At 42.4% G+C, this 18,559-nt stretch overlaps 1 long non-coding RNA gene across 2 annotated transcripts; it reads left to right on the top strand.

Annotated features, from left to right (window-relative positions):
- Positions 1 to 365: 365 nt before the first annotated feature.
- LOC112449121 (uncharacterized) lies at positions 366 to 3,599 on the top strand. Of its 2 annotated transcripts, XR_003037613.2 has the most exons (3): positions 394 to 1,067; positions 2,605 to 2,785; positions 3,411 to 3,599. It is a non-coding gene; the product is annotated as an uncharacterized lncRNA (long non-coding RNA). The 2 variants fall into 2 exon arrangements; XR_009496659.1 differs by having other exon boundaries at positions 366 to 2,785.
- Positions 3,600 to 18,559: the final 14,960 nt, after the last annotated feature.

The following is an 18,559-nucleotide window of genomic DNA, read 5'->3' as shown; positions in this document are numbered from 1 at the left end:
AGACTCTGATGTTGCCAAAGATTGAAGGTGGGAGGAGAAGGGGACGACAGAGGATGAGATGGTTGGATGGCATCACCGACTCGATGGACATGAGTTTGAGCAAACTCCGGGAGTTGGAGATGGACAGGGAGGCCTGCCGTGATGCAGTCCATAGGGCTGCAAAGAGTCGGACATGACTGAGTGACTGAACTGAACTGAACACATAAATACTGTAGTTGGTGAATTGTTCCACACAAGGATATGTGTTCACAATTCTGAAACTATTTGATATGCTTTATAGGGTTGAGCTAATAAGTAAACATATTTTATAATGCAACTCAAAAAGTATTACTGTCAACAACTAAGCCTTTATTGTTAAACCAAATGTACTTTCAAATTATATTTATATACAGAATAAAATATAAAGAGTTCGCTTATAAGATATCATACATAAGTGATATTAACATTATCTTGAGAAATGCAGTTTGATGAGGATTCAGCTTGAGTAAAAGATTAGTCTCTTAAGTACAACCTATTTTTTCACTGCTAATGAGAGAGAATCCACAAACTTTATGTCAAGAGGAAGTCCCGCATTTCTTGGTTTGCTCTTGGAAGTCCATGATTCTTTAGATTTGGAGGAAGGAATGGACCATAAAGGAGTTCATTGCTGAATCCAGCATGTGAAGGTGGAGGAACTCCATCTGATGGGGTGTTCCTCTGGATCCACTGGCCTCGATGACCCCGCGGGTGGAGGCCAAGGTGGATGAATACCGTGTGGCAGCTCAGGAGGCTTGGGTGGGGTTCCGGGGAGGGGGGCAGGGCGGAACACAGCATTGTTTTAAATCCTAGGACCCCTCCTGCAGAAGCGACCACCTGGGCTTGACTCTTGGCCTCCTGGCAGGGTTGGAGAAACTCTTTGTGAGATGCTAAGTCTCGTGATCTCCTCTATGACTTCAAGCATCATTAGCATTTCCTCTATCTCTTCTTTCTGTATCGAGTGTTTGGGTTTCTTTTTCAGCTCTTTAACCAAGGAAGTTAATTTTTCCATCAACATCAAGTTGGTCCTCTTCACCTTCTTGTAAGCATTTGTAAGTTGGCTTATGTTTAAAGACTCTTTTTCTAGCCTGGCACTCTCTAGAACCAATTCAGTTTCTGCATACTCCTTTTCAGCCACCCTAAACTTGTCAGAGCAGTTGGCATTTCTCATTAATCCATGCAGCCAGTGTTTCTGAGAGCTGTCTTTCACGTCTTAGGTAAAGTCGGCTTCTAACAGACTGAACAAGTCTTAATGTAAATAGGAGACCCACCAATAAGGTGATGGCAAGCAGACACATCCCTGCCTCCCTTTGAATGCTGCAGAAAGTGACTTGTGGACTCAGGTCATTGAGCAATGGCTTCACTACCACCTCACTCACCTTCCAAAGGGCCAGCCCAAAGCCAGGCTGCACAGAGGATCACAGCCACTGCATTACACTAGGCCTACCACAGGGTTCTGCCTGGTAACCGTGGGTCCACCAGCCACAACAGAACCAGGAGAAACCCCCAACGTTCCACCCAGAACCCAACCAGCAACTGCCAGCCTGGACTGGTCAGTGGTATGATTGCTGGAGCTGGGAGAGTTGCGGATAAAATATACTCATCTTCAAAAAATAAAAAAAGATAAGTAAATTGTAGATAATGAGATCCAGGTTTCTCATAATTGGAGAAACAGATTCTAAAAAGAAAGGGTTGGGGTAAGAAAGAACCCTATGGTGTTAGATTGGAGTTGGAGAAATCAGTGTGAACTGATTTTTAAAATATATATAAATGAGAGATATGAAAATATATATATAACTGTGTGTGTGTATGAATTAGTACATATACACATATCTCTAGCTTTGTATGCTGTGAGAGACTAGAAGCATGACACCTGAGTAGCAATGAGCCCTCCTAGCATCCAAACTTTGGCTTCCAAATACTGTTCTTCAATAAAAGAAATCAGGGTCCTCTTTGGAGTGGTAGATGATCCCAGGGGTGGGGCAGGGTAAATAGAAGATGAGCAATGCACAAAAACAAACAAACAAACAAAGTTTCTTGAGAGAGAGAAAGAAAGAAAAAAAATGGACTGAGGCATATTGAAAGGCACGGACATCTACTTGAAAGAGCCCCCAGTGGCCAACTGAAACAGTTTAAGCAACAGAATAATGGATCTGGGTCATAACCCAAAGGATAGAGCAAATATCCTTACGTCCATGTAAATAAATAACTGAATAAATAAGTACAACTAGGAGAAGGAACAACTCTCTCTATAGATCTCCTACTAACAAATGTAGAAGGACTAAAGAAACTAGAAAGTCTCCATGACCATACTCCAGTGGTAATTGTTGCAGGTAAGATTCATGGGTAAAAGATGGCATTTAGTGGGGCCAATGTTTAGGGAGAAACAGGATTTTTGTGTAGCTTCAAAATATCTCTTCCCAAAACTATATGTACTAGTTTTAAAGTGAAAGATGGTAATTTACAGTCGAAAAACCTGTAGCTAAATGGTCAAGGTTAACATCACTAGTAACAACTCCACATCATGAATCCTTGATACGATGCCCTGAGAAAAATCTCCTCTCTGTGGTGTTCTTCTCAATAATACAGTCACACTGTCCTCATGAGAAATCATTACACAAACCCAAACTGAAGACACCAGAGATCGTGAAAGGCAAGGAAAGTCTGAGAAACTGTCACGGACTGGAGGAGACCGATAAGACACGATGACTAAATGCAAACAGAAACCTTGGATCAGAAGGGGAAAAAAAGGACTTTGGTGGAGAAATTGGTAATATCTGAATAAAATCTGTAGTTTATAGTATTGTACCAGTATTAACTTCTTAACACCGATCACGTCACTATTATTCTGTGTGATGTTAACATTATGGAAGCCTGAGTAGAGAGTATTTGGAAACTCTTCCATAAGTCTAAAATTATTCCAAAAAGTTTAAAAAATAAAATCCAAAAGCATTTAAGTCTCATGCGTCATCTTTCTATAAGTGGATTTGGTATCCTCTGGGACTGTAGTTGTTGAGTTGCTGAGTCCTGTCCAGCTCTTTTGAGACCCTATAGACTGTAGCCCGCCAGGCTCCTCCGTCCATGGGATTCTCCAGGCAAGATTATGGGAGGGCATTGCCGTTTCCTCCTCCAGGGGTTTTCTCAACCAGGGGATCGAACCCTCATCTCCTGTACAGCAGGCAGATTCTTCCCCACTGGGGAAGCTGTCAGTTTCCTATTGCTGCAGCAGCAAATTATCAGAAATCAAACGGTTTATATAACAACACCAACTTGTTACCTTATAGTTCCGTAGGTCAGAATTCCGTGTGAGTCTCACTGGACTAAAATAGATGTTAGTAGGACTGCTTTCCTTCCAAAAAGCTCTAGTGATGAACCCTTTTCTTTGCCTTTTTCAGCTTCCGGGGATGCCTGCACTCCTCGGCTCACAGTCGCTTCCTCCATTTCAGAGCCCGCACTCTCAGGTCACGTGGCCGTCTCTGTGACCTGCCTTCCATCGTCACAGCTCCCTGACTAGAGCTGGGAAAGGTTTTCCTCTTTTAATGATACATGTGATCAAATTGATTAAATTGTACCTACCCACATAATCCTCTCTCATTTCAGAGTCCTTAACTTATTCCCATTTGCAGAGTTCCTTTTGCCATGGAACACAACATAGTCACAGGTGTGGGGATTAGGACATCCTTGGGGTCGGGGGTTGTGGACCATTGCTCAGCTATGACAGGGACTTTTTGGTGGAAAGGAGACTTAATGCTCTGCATGGGAAACCCCCCACCAGCCCCCGCCAAAAAACATGAGACAAATTCCCAGGGCTTCCTTTTTGAAATCAGTGAAGTATCCTATACAGTGCTACTTTTCTCTTCTTTTTTTTTATTTTTCGATATGGACCTTTTTTTTTTTTTTTTGCCACCTTATTTTTTTTAATTGACAGCTATTTGCTATACAGAATTGGACCATATTTTTAAAGTCTTTATTGAATTTGTTACAATATTGCTTCTGTTTGTATTTTGGTTTTTTGGCTTCAAGGCACGTGGGATCTTATTTCCGCAACCTGGGATCAAGCCCTCATCCCCTGCTTTGCAAGGCAAAGTATCAACCACTGGCACTGCCAGGGAAGTCCCCATAAGATATTCTTAATTAATTAATGATTGATGATTTGTACTGAAAATAAAGTTACCATAAAATACTACTACAGTCAATGTTGGACTGCCTCTTGGGTGGTTCGTCTTTATTCGAACAGCATTCTCCTTTCCAGTATGTAGGAATATATAGCCATTTTTACAGCTACACATTCGGGCCCTCCATTCTCAAGCAGGGCTGGGTCTGGGCATCCTAGAAGTACCACTCATCTTGTTCTGTGACCCCTCTGTGCCAGTGCCCTGCCCAGCATCGGGCACAGGGTAAATAATGAATCAGTAATTGTTGAAATGAACCTCAGTAGTGTATTTGCTTCTGCAGTCCATGCAGTGGACCCACACAGTGGACCCAACATGCTTTGGCCTGTTAAGAAACGGAAACCCATTTTTCACCCTGCTTCCAGGAGAATATGAGAAGGCAGAGAGAAAGGATTTTTTTCCCTCTAATTTTGGTGTGGCAGAGCAGATGATATGTGTGTGATGGTCTTTGATGCAAACAGAAAGAGCCAGGCTGAAAATAAAATTTTCATGGGTTATTTAAATGTTAAATCTCAGCACTCTGAAGCACCTTCCTTATACAATGCTCATACCCTCAGATTGTTCTCGGATATTTATGTGAATAAATGTATATTTTATTCATGGGCCTTTCACAAGCTCTGCTAATAGTTTTTTGGAACCATTTGCTGAAGCAGCTAAACCTAGAAGGCTCATTACCACAACCTGAAGTGCTTTTTTAAAATACTGATGTCCTATTAAAGCATATATATGGAATTTAGAAAGATGGTAACGATGACCCTGTATGCGAGACAGCAAAAGAGACACAGATGTAAAGAATAGACTTTTGGACTCAGTGGAAGAAGGCGAGGGTGGGATGATTTGAGAGCATAGCATTGAAACATGTATATTATCATGCGTGAAATAGATCACCAGTCCAGGTTCGATGCATGAGACAGGGCGCTCAGGGCCGGTGCACTGGGATGACCCTGAGGGATGGGATGGGGAGGGAGGTGGGAGGGGGGTTCAGGATGGGGGACACATGCATACCTATGGCTGATTCATGTCAATGTATGGTAAAAACCACCACAATATTGTAAAGTAATTAGCCTCCAATTAAAAATTTTTTTAAAATACTGATATCCATGCTTGCCCTTAAAAATTCTGATTTAATTATCCAGGTAGAGTCACAGGCATCAGTACACTGAAGCTCCCCAAATGATTGCCACATGGAACCAGGATGGAAAACCATGACGCTAAAGATCCAAAGCGTGTTTGTTACTATTAAAGCCCAAAATGCGTTTTACAGAAACAATGGAGGTGAGGCGGCTGAAATATGCCATTTCCTAGGTGCCAGTGACATCCACACTGATCCAGTGGTTCCTGGCAAGGGCTAACCAGCACAGGCCTTTTCACTCACCCACTCCCATTCAAATGCTTTATTCTGGAAGCATCACTCTTCTCTCCCTTGTCATTCTGCCCCCGCCCCACTTCTCTGTCTTCATTCTGTGGCTGAACCAGAATTAATGCTCCAGGTGCTGCCCTGTCTGCCCCCTGCAGCCACGTCCAGGCACCCACATTTGTCATTTTCGTGGCTCTGCTGTTTTCTTTCATCCTCCTGTCATATATCCTCATCCCTCATAATCCTTGGCTATTTCTAAACACAAATAATAGCAAGAGTCAGCATGGGAAAGGAATTCAGGTGATGTACGGAGGCTGCCATAGAAATGTGCCTCTCAGCTATCCAGCTGCAGGGAGCATGATTGACCTACAGGTCCTGTGCGATGGTCTGAAATCTACCAACCTGTTAGCAGGAGGCTACGCTTCCCTTGGGGGCTCCCAGCCAAGGCTTGAGCATGGGGGGGGGCGCTAAATCTAGCCTGCCCCTGGGGGCCTTAAGCTCCTCTTACTGGTGACTTGGGCTCTACAGCTCCCTATCGGCCTTGCCAAACTTACCTAAAGCCGCAACACCCACTGTTTGTGTGTGTGTGTTTAGTCACACAGTGGTGTCTGACTCTTTGCAACCCCATGGACCATAGCCTGCCAGGCTTCTTTGTCCATGTGATTTCCCAGGCAAGAATACTGGAGTGGATTGCTATTTCCTCTTCCAGGGGATCTTCCCCACCCAGGGATCGCACTGCAGGCAGGTACTTTGTCCCTGTACCACCTGGATCACCTAGGCTTTATTCTTTTTTTTTTCTTCCTTCCCTAAGGTCAGATGCATTGTTGGTTCTCCAAGCCCGTCTCAGCTCCTCCTTCATTTCCCTCCCAGTTGTTTCTGCAGGCAAGTTTTTTTGCACATACATCCCATCATGGCGCCTGCTTCATCTTCTTCCTCTTTTTGTTTTAAGAAGAACATCTGAGTTTATTAAATAAACATTCGATGAAGCCCTAATTTAGCCAGTCAACTTGGGCAAGTTTAACGTACTAGACATTCTATGGGCAAGTGACCGAAAAACATTTTTAAATGGCTAAAATGACCACTTTTGAATGCTTGAGGTAAGTGAGCTACTAAATGTTTTACATGCAGTTGCATCAAATCCTTAAACTTTGTAGAGCAGTAGCACTCCCTCTAAGGTCAAGTGGGCCTTAGAAAGCATCACTACGAACAAAGCTAGTGGAGGTGATGGAATTCCAGTTGAGCTATTCCAAATCCTGAAAGATGACGCTGTGAAAGTGCTGCACTCAATATGCCAGCAAATTTGGAAAACTCAGCAGTGGCCACAGGACTGGAAAAGATCAGTTTTCATTCCAATCCCAAAGAAAGGCAATGCCAAAGAATGCTCAAACTATTGCACAATTGCACTCATCTCACACGCTAGTCAAGTAATGCACAAAATTCTCCAAGCCAGGCTTCAGCAATATGTGAACCGTGAATTTCCAGATGTTCAAGCTGGTTTTAGAAAAAGCAGAGGAACCAGAGATCAAATTGCCAACATCCGCTGGATCATGGAAAAAGCAAGAGAGTTCCAGAAAAGCATCTATTTCTGCTTTATTGACTACGCCAAAGCCTTTGACTGTGTGGATCACAATAAACTGTGGAAAATTCTGAAAGAGATGGGAATACCAGACCACCTTATCTGCCTCTTGAGAAATTTGTATGCAGGTCAGGAAGCAACAGTTAGAACTGGACATGGAACAACAGACTGGTTCCAAATAGGAAAAGGTGTACTTCAAGGCTGTATATTGTCACCCTGTTTATTTAACTTATATGCAGAGTACATCATGAGAAACGCTGGACTGGAAGAAACACAAGCTGGAATCAAGATTGCCGGGAGAAATATCAATAACCTCAGATATGGAGATGACACCACCCTTATGGCAGAAAGTGAAGAGGAACTCAAAAGCCTCTTGATGAAAGTGAAAGTGGAGAGTGAAAAAGTTGGCTTAAAGCTCAACATTCAGAAAACGAAGATCATGGCATCCGGTCCCATCACTTCATGGGAAATAGATGGGGAAACAGTGGAAACAGTGTCAGACTTTATTTTTCTGGGCTCCAAAATCACTGCAGATGGTGACTGCAGCCATGAAATTAAAAGACTCTTACTCCTTGGAAGGAAAGTTATGACCAACTTAGATAGCATATTCACAAGCAGAGACATTACTTTGCCAACAAAGGTTTGTCTAGTCAAGGCTATGGTTTTTCCTGTGGTCATGTATGGATGTGAGAGTTGGACTGTGAAGAAGGCTGAGTGCCGAAGAATTGATGCTTTTGAACTGTGGTGTTGGAGAAGACTCTTGAGAGTCCCTTGGACTGCAAGGAGATCCAACCAGTCCATTCTGAAGGAGATCAGCCCTGGGATTTCTTTGGAAGGAATGATGCTAAAGCTGAAACTCCAGTACTTTGGCCACCTCATGCGAAGAGTTGACTCATTGGAAAAGACTCTGATGCTGGGAGGGATTGGGGGCAAGAGGAGAAGGGGACGACAGAGGATGAGATGTTTGGATGTCATCACTGACTCGATGGACGTGAGTCCGGGTGAACTCCGGGAGTTGGTGATGGACAGGGAGGCCTGGCATGCTGCGATTCACGGGGTCGCAAAGAGTCAGACACGACTGAGCGACTGATCTGATCTGAGCACTCCCTCTTACAGATAAAAAAGACCTCCTCAGATGAATGAACAGACCAAGGTCATAGAGTGAGGGGCAGAACCAGCATTCAGCCCAGGTGGGTGGGATCCTGATGCCCACATTCCTCACGCTTGCTCTGTATGGCTTCCTTGCCCTCCAGCAGCTGATATTCTAATTGAGATTGGGCATCTGCTTCCTGGAGACCAACATATGTACTATTGGACAAGGTGGTAAGAATTATTGAATTTAATCTAAAAACAGTGACTGGGAATTCGCTGGTGGTCCAGTGGTTAGGACTCTGTGCTGCCAATGCGGAGGGCACAGGTTCAAGCCCTGGTTGGAAAACTTTGATTTCCCCCCCTCCCCCACCCAAAAGTGACCATTCTTAACTCATTCATTAATCATCATCAACAAGATGTGTATATATGTATGTGTGCACATCCACTGTATATGAACTTGGGCAAACTCTGGGAGAAGGTGAGGGACAGAGAAGCCTGGTGTGCTGCAGTCCATGGGGGCGTAGAGTTGGACATGACTTGGCGACAGAACAACAATGCACATCCACTCACTTTCAAAGAAAGATTTACAAGGCTAATGAAGACATGTACAGAATGAACAAACTGGACAACTGGATAGAAAAAAGTGGGGCCCATAGTATGTGCAAGAAGGCCCCAGAGCAGTGGTTCTAAACCTTGGCTGCATGTCAGAATCAACCAAAAAACTTTAAAAAATGCCAATGTCCCTCTTGAGATTCTGATGCAATTGGTCTGGGGTCAGCCCTGCCACTCGCACTTACAAAGCTCCCCAGATGGTCCTAGTGTGCAGCAAGGTTGGAGAATCCTGTGCTACAGGTTTGTGATAGAGCCCCAGGCTATCGGTAGGGATGTGCCTCAACATACAGTAGCTACAATATGTAACTATACCCAGCTGCTCAGGAGAAATGTGGTTAATCACGGCCCTGAGGGAAGAGAAAAATGTCTTCAGCAGATCTTCATAAAGGAAACACTGTGGGATGTCATCAACCACATCCTTAACAACATCCCTACTGTAAACACAAAATGAGTTGCATGGAGTTGCTTCTAGGACATCCGTCAATGTTGCCAGGTTCTTTCCATGGGCTACCGCTTAGCGCAAGCAGGTTCTGCTTCCATACAAATTTGGAGAGGAATTTTCCACTTTGGTTAGTATAGGTCATCCAGAGACGACTTCGTGCTGTAGAGTTTCATGGTTGAATGCCAGGGATACCAGAGAAGACACGCTTTTATTTATTTTTCATGCTGACATGCTGCATAAAATTGTGTTTGGCCAAAAGAGTCTACTCCTGACCAGTGTTTTTGAAGATCACTCTCCAGTCTGTAGAAAAAGTAATCCTCCCATTTTTGGACAAGTCAAGGTGGGTCTCAGTTGAATCCACAACAAATCCTGACTTCAGAGTTTCAGAAATAATTTCTTTCACTATGGGTGATCGATAGAGATGAACGGTGAGACTTTTTGATATCCAGACAGACAAGACATACCTGGCCAATGGTATCAGCACTAGCTCCTATCCAGCTAACACCAGGTCATAAGAGACCAGAGAAACAAACTGCTCCCACATGGCCAGAAAATTCAAAGCAGTAACTCGAAGACTAGTCCTTATCTCGTGGTTAATTCTTATCATTTCCTCATTGCTGTTGTTATTCAGTTGCTACCCCATGGAGCATGCCAGGCTTCCCTGTCCTTTGCTATCTCCCAGAGTTTGCTCAAACTCACGGCCATTGAATCAGCAATGCCATCCAACCATCTCATTCTCTGTCATACACTTCTCTTCCTGCCCTCAATCTTTCCCAGCATCAGGGTCTTTTCCAGTGAGTCAGCTCTTCATATCAGGTGGCCAAAGTATTGGAGCTTCGGCTTCAACATCAGTCCTTCCATAACACTAGTTATGATTTACTAACCTCCTTGATTTCCTTTAGGATTGACTGGTTGGATCTCCTTGCAGTCCAAGGGACTCTCAAGAGTCTTATCCAACACCACAGTTCTAAAGCATCAATTCTTTGGGACTTAGCCTTCTTTATAGTCCAACTCTTACATCTGTACATGACAACTGGAAAAACCATAGATTTGACTCTACAAACCTTTGTCAGCAAAGTGATGTGTCTGCTTTTTAATATGCTGCCTAGGTTTGTCATAGCTTTTCTCCCAAGGAGAAGAGTCTTTTAATTTCATGGCTGCAGTCACTGTCCACAGAGATTTTGGTTAATTCTTTTCATTTCCTGATAGTCACGGAGAAAAACTATTTGAAACCTTGAATATGAGAAAGTACAGCTTTCTTGGACATGGTACTAAAACGCATCAGAAAGGCCAGCCTGTTGGGATTCTTGCTTCCAGGTTCCAATCTGGCCATCCTGTCTTCATGACACTGAGTTATACAAAGTCATCCCACTGAGCCCCTGCAAATGGGCCAAAACATGCCTGCACAGACACACAGGTGCCCAGCAGCTTCGCGAGCATTGCTTCATGCTCAACATCTGGCTTCCTCCCTTCCCGAGCTTTTCTTCCCAGTATGCTTGCAGCCAACCTGGAATGTTTAAGATGTTTAGAAAATGAGTTCTCCTCACCAGTTATGATTTACTAACTTCCTTGCTTATTGAGTTGCAGTTCACTGTAACACCAGAGAAACTGATTAGAAAATAACTTTAATATACAGCTCTATTCCCCATGAATTAATGTATGCTTCAAGGACATTGCTTTTTAGTTAATAGAGGGTGCCTGCCATTAGCATTGTAGAAAGACTCTAGTGGTGACTTTGAATAACTCAAGCAGGAGCGGGATTGAGAAGCAAAGAAGCAAAGAGCAGCAGTTGAATGTCGGTTCCAAGGTGGGTGTCTGCACCATTCCAAACGAGTCAGCAACACTGTCCAAAGAATCAGAGTTCAAGGACACCCAGAAGAAGAGAGCAAAGAGAGAGTAATTGTATCTGCTGACCAACTGGGATCTTTGTTATTATATGACCCTTATCCTTGACTTCAAACAAATAATATACTATGTTGAGCGAGAGTCTTATTTTTTTTAAGTATCATGCTTTCTTTCTTGAATAGTCACCTATAACTCTAATCCATTTTCACTAATACACATTCTCCACAGATGGTAAAAATAAAAAGAGTCAAATTACTCTCGGGGAGCCCTCTACGACTGGTAAAATTTGGGGCAACAAGGTACCCTCACCTTCCCTACCAACTTGCCAAACCCTGCTTTCTGCTAAAGTTGAGGGGTAGGGGTAATAAACCTCCTATCAGAGTCTTTCTGGAGAGAGAATCTTGTTAACGTGCACACTAAGTCACTTCAGTCGTGTCCAACTCTGTGCAACCCTGCGGACTGTAGCCAGCCAGGCTCCTCTGTCTGTGGGATTTTCCAGGCAAGGATACCGGAATGGGTTGCCATTCCCTCCTCCATGGGATTCTCTCGACCCAGGGATAAAACCCACGTCTTTTTCATCTCCTGCATTGGCAGGCAGGTTCTTTACCACTAGCACCAGCTGGGAAGCCCCAATCTAATTAATGCTGAGATATTAAAAAAAAAAAAAAAAAATTAAGCATGTGAGTAAAATAAGGCAACCCAAGTAGGATCAAGGTAGAAAACAGCTGAAGAGCCAGGATTCGACATTTTACCAACATCACCACCATCTTGGTTTCACCCCATGTTGGCTTTAGGGGCAGACCTGATATTTAGTGGAGCACAGTGAGACAAGGAACTCACTGATGCTGGGAGGGATTGGGGGCAGGAGGAGAAGGGGATGGCAGAGGATGAGATGGCTGGATGGCATCACCGACTCTATGGACATGGGTTTGAGTGAACTCCAGGAGTTGGTGATGGACAGGGAGGCCTGGCATGCTTTGATTCATGGGGTTGCAAAGAATTGGACATAACTGAGCGACTGAACTGAATGCCTCCCAGCACTGAGATTCTTCCCAAGTGTTCATGGTTTTCAGCCTCTGCACAATCAGTCCTGTCTTGCCATTACGCTAGGCCGTCAGGCTGCTGAGCCAGCAAGGTCACATCAAGGTGGCTTGGAAGGAAGTCATATGACACAGGCTCTCCCTATGGAGCTTGGTCAAGGCTTGTGGTGGATTTACAGGTTATGGAAATAAAATCCACTTCCTCACTTCTAGTTTTAAAGGCTGTGTCAATGATGCATGTGAGTAATGACACAGGTGATATTTAATACCTGGTGATTTGCTGAACATTTCACTTCAAACCTGCAAAAACCTTTTTAGAGGCAATACAAGGACAGATTTTGAGATTCTTTTTTCCATCTGGAGTGAAAGACAGGGACCAGGAAATTAAAAATGAAGGGCTCCCATCGTGGCAGGTTGAAGGGCATGGAGCATAATGCCAGCCTGTAGAAAATCTCAGTAATTCAGCTCTGAAAATTGTCTTTCTCCTTCATCCCCTAAGGCCAAAAAAAAAAAAACGTGAAGTAAGGGATGAGAGGTTTTATCAAATTGGACTTCACTTCATTATTCTCAGTATATCACGAATCCATCACTCTCCAAGGTAACCTTACCCCAGATGACGCTTTTTAAATGAGGTGTGCTTTCTCAGACTTACCTAGTCACAATTTATTGGTGACTGTGTGGAAAGGTTAAGAGTGGAAGATTCTGCCACTAATGCTTTTGAGACAATCCTGAGGTGTTCTTAAATTGATTAAGCCTTTTCTCGTGTGCATCTGTATATGGGTATGTGGTCAATGGCATTAAAAAAAAATATCTTTTAAAGGTGTTTTTATCTGATTCTAAATTAAGAAAAACCATGATTACTGGAGAGAAACAGACCATACGGATATCTTAGAAAAGTGTACAGATTTATTGACAAGGGGATTCATCATCACATTATTTTTTTTGATAGGTAAGAAGTGGATTTATTTAGAGAGAAACACACTTCACAGAGAGAGTGTGGGCCATCTCAGAAGGCGAGAGTGGCCCCAAATATAGCGTGGCTAGCTTTTATGGGCTGGGTGATTTCATAGGCTAATGAGTGGGAGGATTATTCCTACTATTTCGGGGATGCATTCTTTTTAATTCTAAAACTGTAAGCAACCTACATGGCCAAAAGAGTTTAGATAAATATAGATATGCTCTGCAGTCATTAAAAACCATTTAAGGCTACATCTGAAACTAATACAACATTGTAAATCAACTATATTTCAATAAAAATTTTTTAAAAATCATGTAAGGATATGGGATAGTGATCATAGTATATTAAGGAAAAAAATAAGGCTATAAACACTATATACATTATGATCATATTTGCTTTTACATATTTATTCATTTATTTTATGGACAAAAGAAGGACAAATTCTAAAAGGTTAAATGTTATAATTTCTGGATGATCCCAAGTGATTTTTACCTTAAAAAAAAGGATTTCAAACTCTTTTAAAAAATTATTTATCCTTGGATTGCAACACACAGGCTTGGTGGTTGTAACTCGCAGGCCCTAGAGCACGAGGGCTTCAGTAGTTATGGAGCATGGACTTGGTTCCTCTGCGGCTTGTGAAACCTTCCCAGACCAGGGATCGAAGCTGTGTCTCCTGCAGGCAGACTCTTACCCGCTGCCCCACCAGGGAAGTCCAATGTTTATCTTCTTTATATTTTTCTGTATTCTACAAAATGTTTGCAATCACTGTGCATTGCATTTAGAATCAGGAAAAAGGAATCATTGTTACTTTCAAGTTCAAACATGCTGATAACTCCAATACCTTAAGAACTAGTTGTGTTCATAATGGTTTTAAGTCCTTTGAGGGGCTGGGTCTTCCAGTTATATATGAAAGAAGTGGGGTTCTCTGCCTCCCTCGTAGCTGGAGTCAGCGAACGTCTAACCAGGTTCTTTGTCTTGAAGTGAGAAGAGAAAGCGAAGAGAGAAGCCAAAGCTTCTCAGCCATCTCTGGCTGGGGGACAACTTGCCCCTCCGAGAGCCTCTCCATATTCTTCTTGGGCTGAGCAGACAGGAAGAAGGCATATAATCTGCATCCAGCTGCTCCATCTAGGCAGAGTTTCTGACCATCTACCTCAGAGTTTCTCTTCAAGGATGAGGGCAGGATTTCCCTGGTGGTATAGTGGATAAGAATTCGCCTGACAATGCAGGGGACACAGGTTTGATCCCTGATCCAGGAAGGTTCCACATGCCAAGTTGGAATGAAGCCTGTGGGCCAAAACTACTGAGCCCATGCTCTAGAGCGCACGAACCGTGCCTACTGAGGCCACGTGCCTGGAGTCCATGCCCCACAGCAAGAGAAGCCACCGCAGTGAGAAGCCTGAGTGCTGCAGCTAGAGAGCAACCCCCGGTCGCCGCAACGAGAGAAAGCCCCAGCACGGCATGAAGACCCAGCCCAACGAAAAATAAAATTAATTAAGTGATAAAAAATAAAATAAAAATAAAGGATGAGGGCCCATCACCATCATCGAAAGGTGATGTGGACTAGTGTGTTCAAGACAAGTAACCTGAAGACCAAACAGATGAATTCTAGAAAAGCATCCAGTTCTCCTTCTTCTCTAACACTCCACACTTCCACCTTCATTTAAGGAAAGGACTATTTCTGTGACTTTTCTGTAATTTGTTGGTGAATCCAGGTCTCCCTACCTACATTCTTTCCCAGGCCATTAGCCACTAAGTTAGAGTTACAGAACTTTAATCTCAACACCATAGATGTATCTATCTTCATCAATCAGTTCTCATTGGGTATCCTCTCTACATCTGGTAAAGCTGTAGGTATAAAGAAATTACAGCAATTTTTCTGTCTTGAGAAATTAGAATCAAGGGAAATTTATACAATATGAGAGTGTGAGCTTACTGTAGGTGAAACATTACACAGAGAATTTCCAACTTTTGTTTTAAGTCACTCTTGTCCTATAAATAAGTAGAATGGCCAGAATAATCTTAATCAATTTTATTGTGCAAATTAAAATTCAAAAATACTTTTTTGTATTCTGTCCACATCTCAAGACAGTGGGATTTAATGAATGTAGCTATATAGAGATAAATATCAACCATCATTTTTCATTTTCTCAAAAAGATGGTGAGTTTAATGATATCGTTATCTTCACTAGCTTCTAGTGTAGGGAATCTAAGGTTGGTCCATTTCCCCCAAATATTTTGTTTAGTAAGTTTTTAGGCAAGTGGAAAACTTAGTGCTAACAGAAACAAATTTGACCACACTTTTTAAATTATGGGATAATTACTAATTCTGTGGTCATTCATTCCCATGCCATCAACTCCAACACAGGAAACTATGAGAAATAGAACCACTGGTAAAATTAAACCTGCAATTATAGCACCAATTTCTAGGATATGTTGATTTTTCTCTATTTTGCAACATGCACACAGATATATAAAATTTTCTCATTTATTTCTCACACATTGACCCTGTAAATCCAGTTTGTCATGCCATAATGATTTTACTAAATTTAAGAGAGTTTTTGATACTGCTTTATAGCCTTCCTTGTTAGTTGATTTTTAATGTGAAGGTGATAACATACTCAGTGTATTAGCACAAACTGGCATCACCAACTCAATGGACATGAGTTTGAGCAAACTCTGGGAGATAGTGAAAGACAGGGAAGCCTGGCATGCTGCAGGGCATGGGGTTGCAAAGAATTGGACATGACAGCGACTGAACAACAACAACAAATCCTTGAAAACACAAATGGAAGAAAGAAGAGGGAAAAAATGAAAGAAAGAAAGGAACAAGAAAGAAAGAATGAAGCAAATCCATGCTTTACCTTAAAATTTATCTTAATTCACCACCATTTTAGCTAATAATTACCTTTGCCACCTAGTATTTGGGTCAATCTCTGTATTTGCAGTAAATTCCCATCACTTTTCATATCCTTGCTAATATCCATCAACTATTTCTGGAAATTTTTGTAGGTACCCTTCATTTCTCTCATCCTCTACTCTCTGCCCTTCCTGGTTCTTAGGGCAAGGTCTTCAAGGTTTCACTATACCTTGACTTAAAACCACTCAAACAGTTCCCAAATTTTCCTGATTGGTTGAATCCCCCTCTAACTAAAATCCTCCTTCCATCACCATTATCTACGTAACTAGTCTCTAATCTTTTTCCTTTTCTATAGTCATAGCAAGCTATTAATTAAGTAAATTTCATCTAATTCTCTGTGTCATATGCCTCTCTGAACCAATATTGCCATTTTTTTTTCTGGCCACACTGAATGACATGCTGGATCCTAGTTACCTGACCAAGGATCAAGCCCATGCCCCTGCAGGGGAGGCTCAAGGTCACAACCGCTGGGTAGCCAGGGAAGCCCCAATATTGTCAGTCTTAAATTATCTGTTTCATTGGCAGGTGCCCTGGCTAATTCAAATGACACGATCATACATCTGATTTGACACACCCCATCCACAGATCGGAAGTGGAAAGGACAGTAATCAAAGTAATAGTAAATATTGAGCACTTAGTGCTTTGCAGTACTACCTGAATTTAAACTCAGATGTCTAAATATGAAACCATCCCTTTTACTAATACACTATACTGCTGCGCTGAGGAGGAAGAGAAGAAGGAAGGCAGAGGAGGAAGGGGGGAAGGTGTAGCAACAACGGGTTAGTCTCTAATGTTGGAAAGTACTGGAGTGGCATCCTGAATTCCATGCTCTGTGGCTGCACACATGGCCCAACGCAGCGTGTATTGAATGATTACAGTTTCAAGTCCTCGGTGGTGTGCTGTACGTGACATGCTGCCTGGTGTGTAGGAAGTGATGCGGTCCCCATTTTCCTAGAGCTTACAGTTTAGTAATGGAGAAGAGTAAAGGGCACAGAAGGACATAGAATCGGGGACGGGGTTCTTCACCAGGTAAGTGTTGTCTGAAGTGTTCTCTGAAGGATGCTGTGCTGTGCTTAGTCGCTCAGTCATCAGTGCTGATCAGAGAGGGGCAGGGAAGAGCCTTGGAGCAATGGGACTAGCGTGTGCAAATGCCCCGCTTCATGTGAAAGACGAGGGTTATTAAAACACTGCAAGGGAAGTTCCCAGCACAGTTCCTGGCACATAGCAATGGTTAATAATATTAACAATGTTGATGATAGAGGCAGTAATGGTGATGATAACGATGGCGATGGAGGTGGTGATGCTGGGGGTAAGAGACGTGGAGGTGGTGCTGCTGGTGTCGATGTTGCTGGTGATGGTCGGGTGGTGATGATTACGGTGGTAGTGGCTTCTACAAGAAGCATCTCCTTCCAAATTATTGCCTTTAGATTTTCTTAACCTTAGAGCTCAGTAGCTGAGATTTACTCTTTTTTCCCCAGGTTCTGGGTCACTCTTTGGTGAAGATTTTTATTCAAAGTTAATTTCCGTAAGGGCAGAAAAGAAAAGGGAATCGGAAGAAGGAATAAAAGTCTAGATTATGGACATCTGACTAGTATTTATTTTATTTTTAAATCATTTTACTGTAGTATCAGTGGGCTTATTGATTTAATCTTTACAAATAAAAGAAAAAAAAAACATAGATGATCTATCACTCAATAGTTTCTCCAGAGAAATATTGATCAGTGCCAGCGTCTTCAGAGAAAATCTAGTGAGAGCAATTAGATGAGATATTTACCCATAGAACAAAGAAAACAATATTTCCTTCAGAGTAAACAATACCTCTTCCAAACCCATGCCTCTTTCAGACCAGTTCTGAGCAACCATTGCTAATAGCAATGTCTTTTAACAGTCATGCAAATGGTATGGAAATCACGGTCCATGCAGTCTTCTAGTTCTCTTTCATGTTTACCAGCCATCTCAAATAGGTGGGCACTTATTTGAAACACTTTGAAATGCTATGCAAAATATGCAGTGAAGTAGTTTGCATGGATGATTAAATCTTTATCTGTGACCTTCACCTCTTTCTGCAGCTGCTATACATATAACGGGGTTCAAAGGATGAGAGAATCTCACAGCTGTAAACGCTGAATTCCCACACCCAAAACATTTTCATAAAAGCCAGATAAAAACACACAGAAAGGCGTGGTTGCTCACCTTCATTTTCTTTTAAGTAGTTTGGTTATTTTTTATTAGAGTTCACCTGGTTTGTTTATTTAAGGTTTATTTCCAATAGGCTATTGCCTGAAGAAGGAGAAAACAATCATTGCAAGCATGAACTAGAGAAACTACAATCTTCCCACCAGTGCATGGGAAGTAAATTAATTCTTTAAAGCAGAAGTTCTAGGAGGAGCAAAACTCCACCTAAACCCTGAAATTGTGTGTCCACATGCATAGGTGCGGGACTTCCCAGGCGATGTTAGTGGTAAATAAACCACCTACCAATGCAGAAGACTTAAGAAACTCAGGTTCTGTGGGTTCAATTCCTGGGTCAGGA

The sequence above is a fragment of the Bos taurus genome, chromosome 12, assembly GCF_002263795.3.
Source record: "Bos taurus isolate L1 Dominette 01449 registration number 42190680 breed Hereford chromosome 12, ARS-UCD2.0, whole genome shotgun sequence".
NCBI classification, from domain to species: domain Eukaryota; kingdom Metazoa; phylum Chordata; class Mammalia; order Artiodactyla; family Bovidae; genus Bos; species Bos taurus.
The sequence above is the reverse complement of the archived record's forward strand: the minus strand, read 5'-3'. Positions and strand labels throughout refer to the sequence as shown.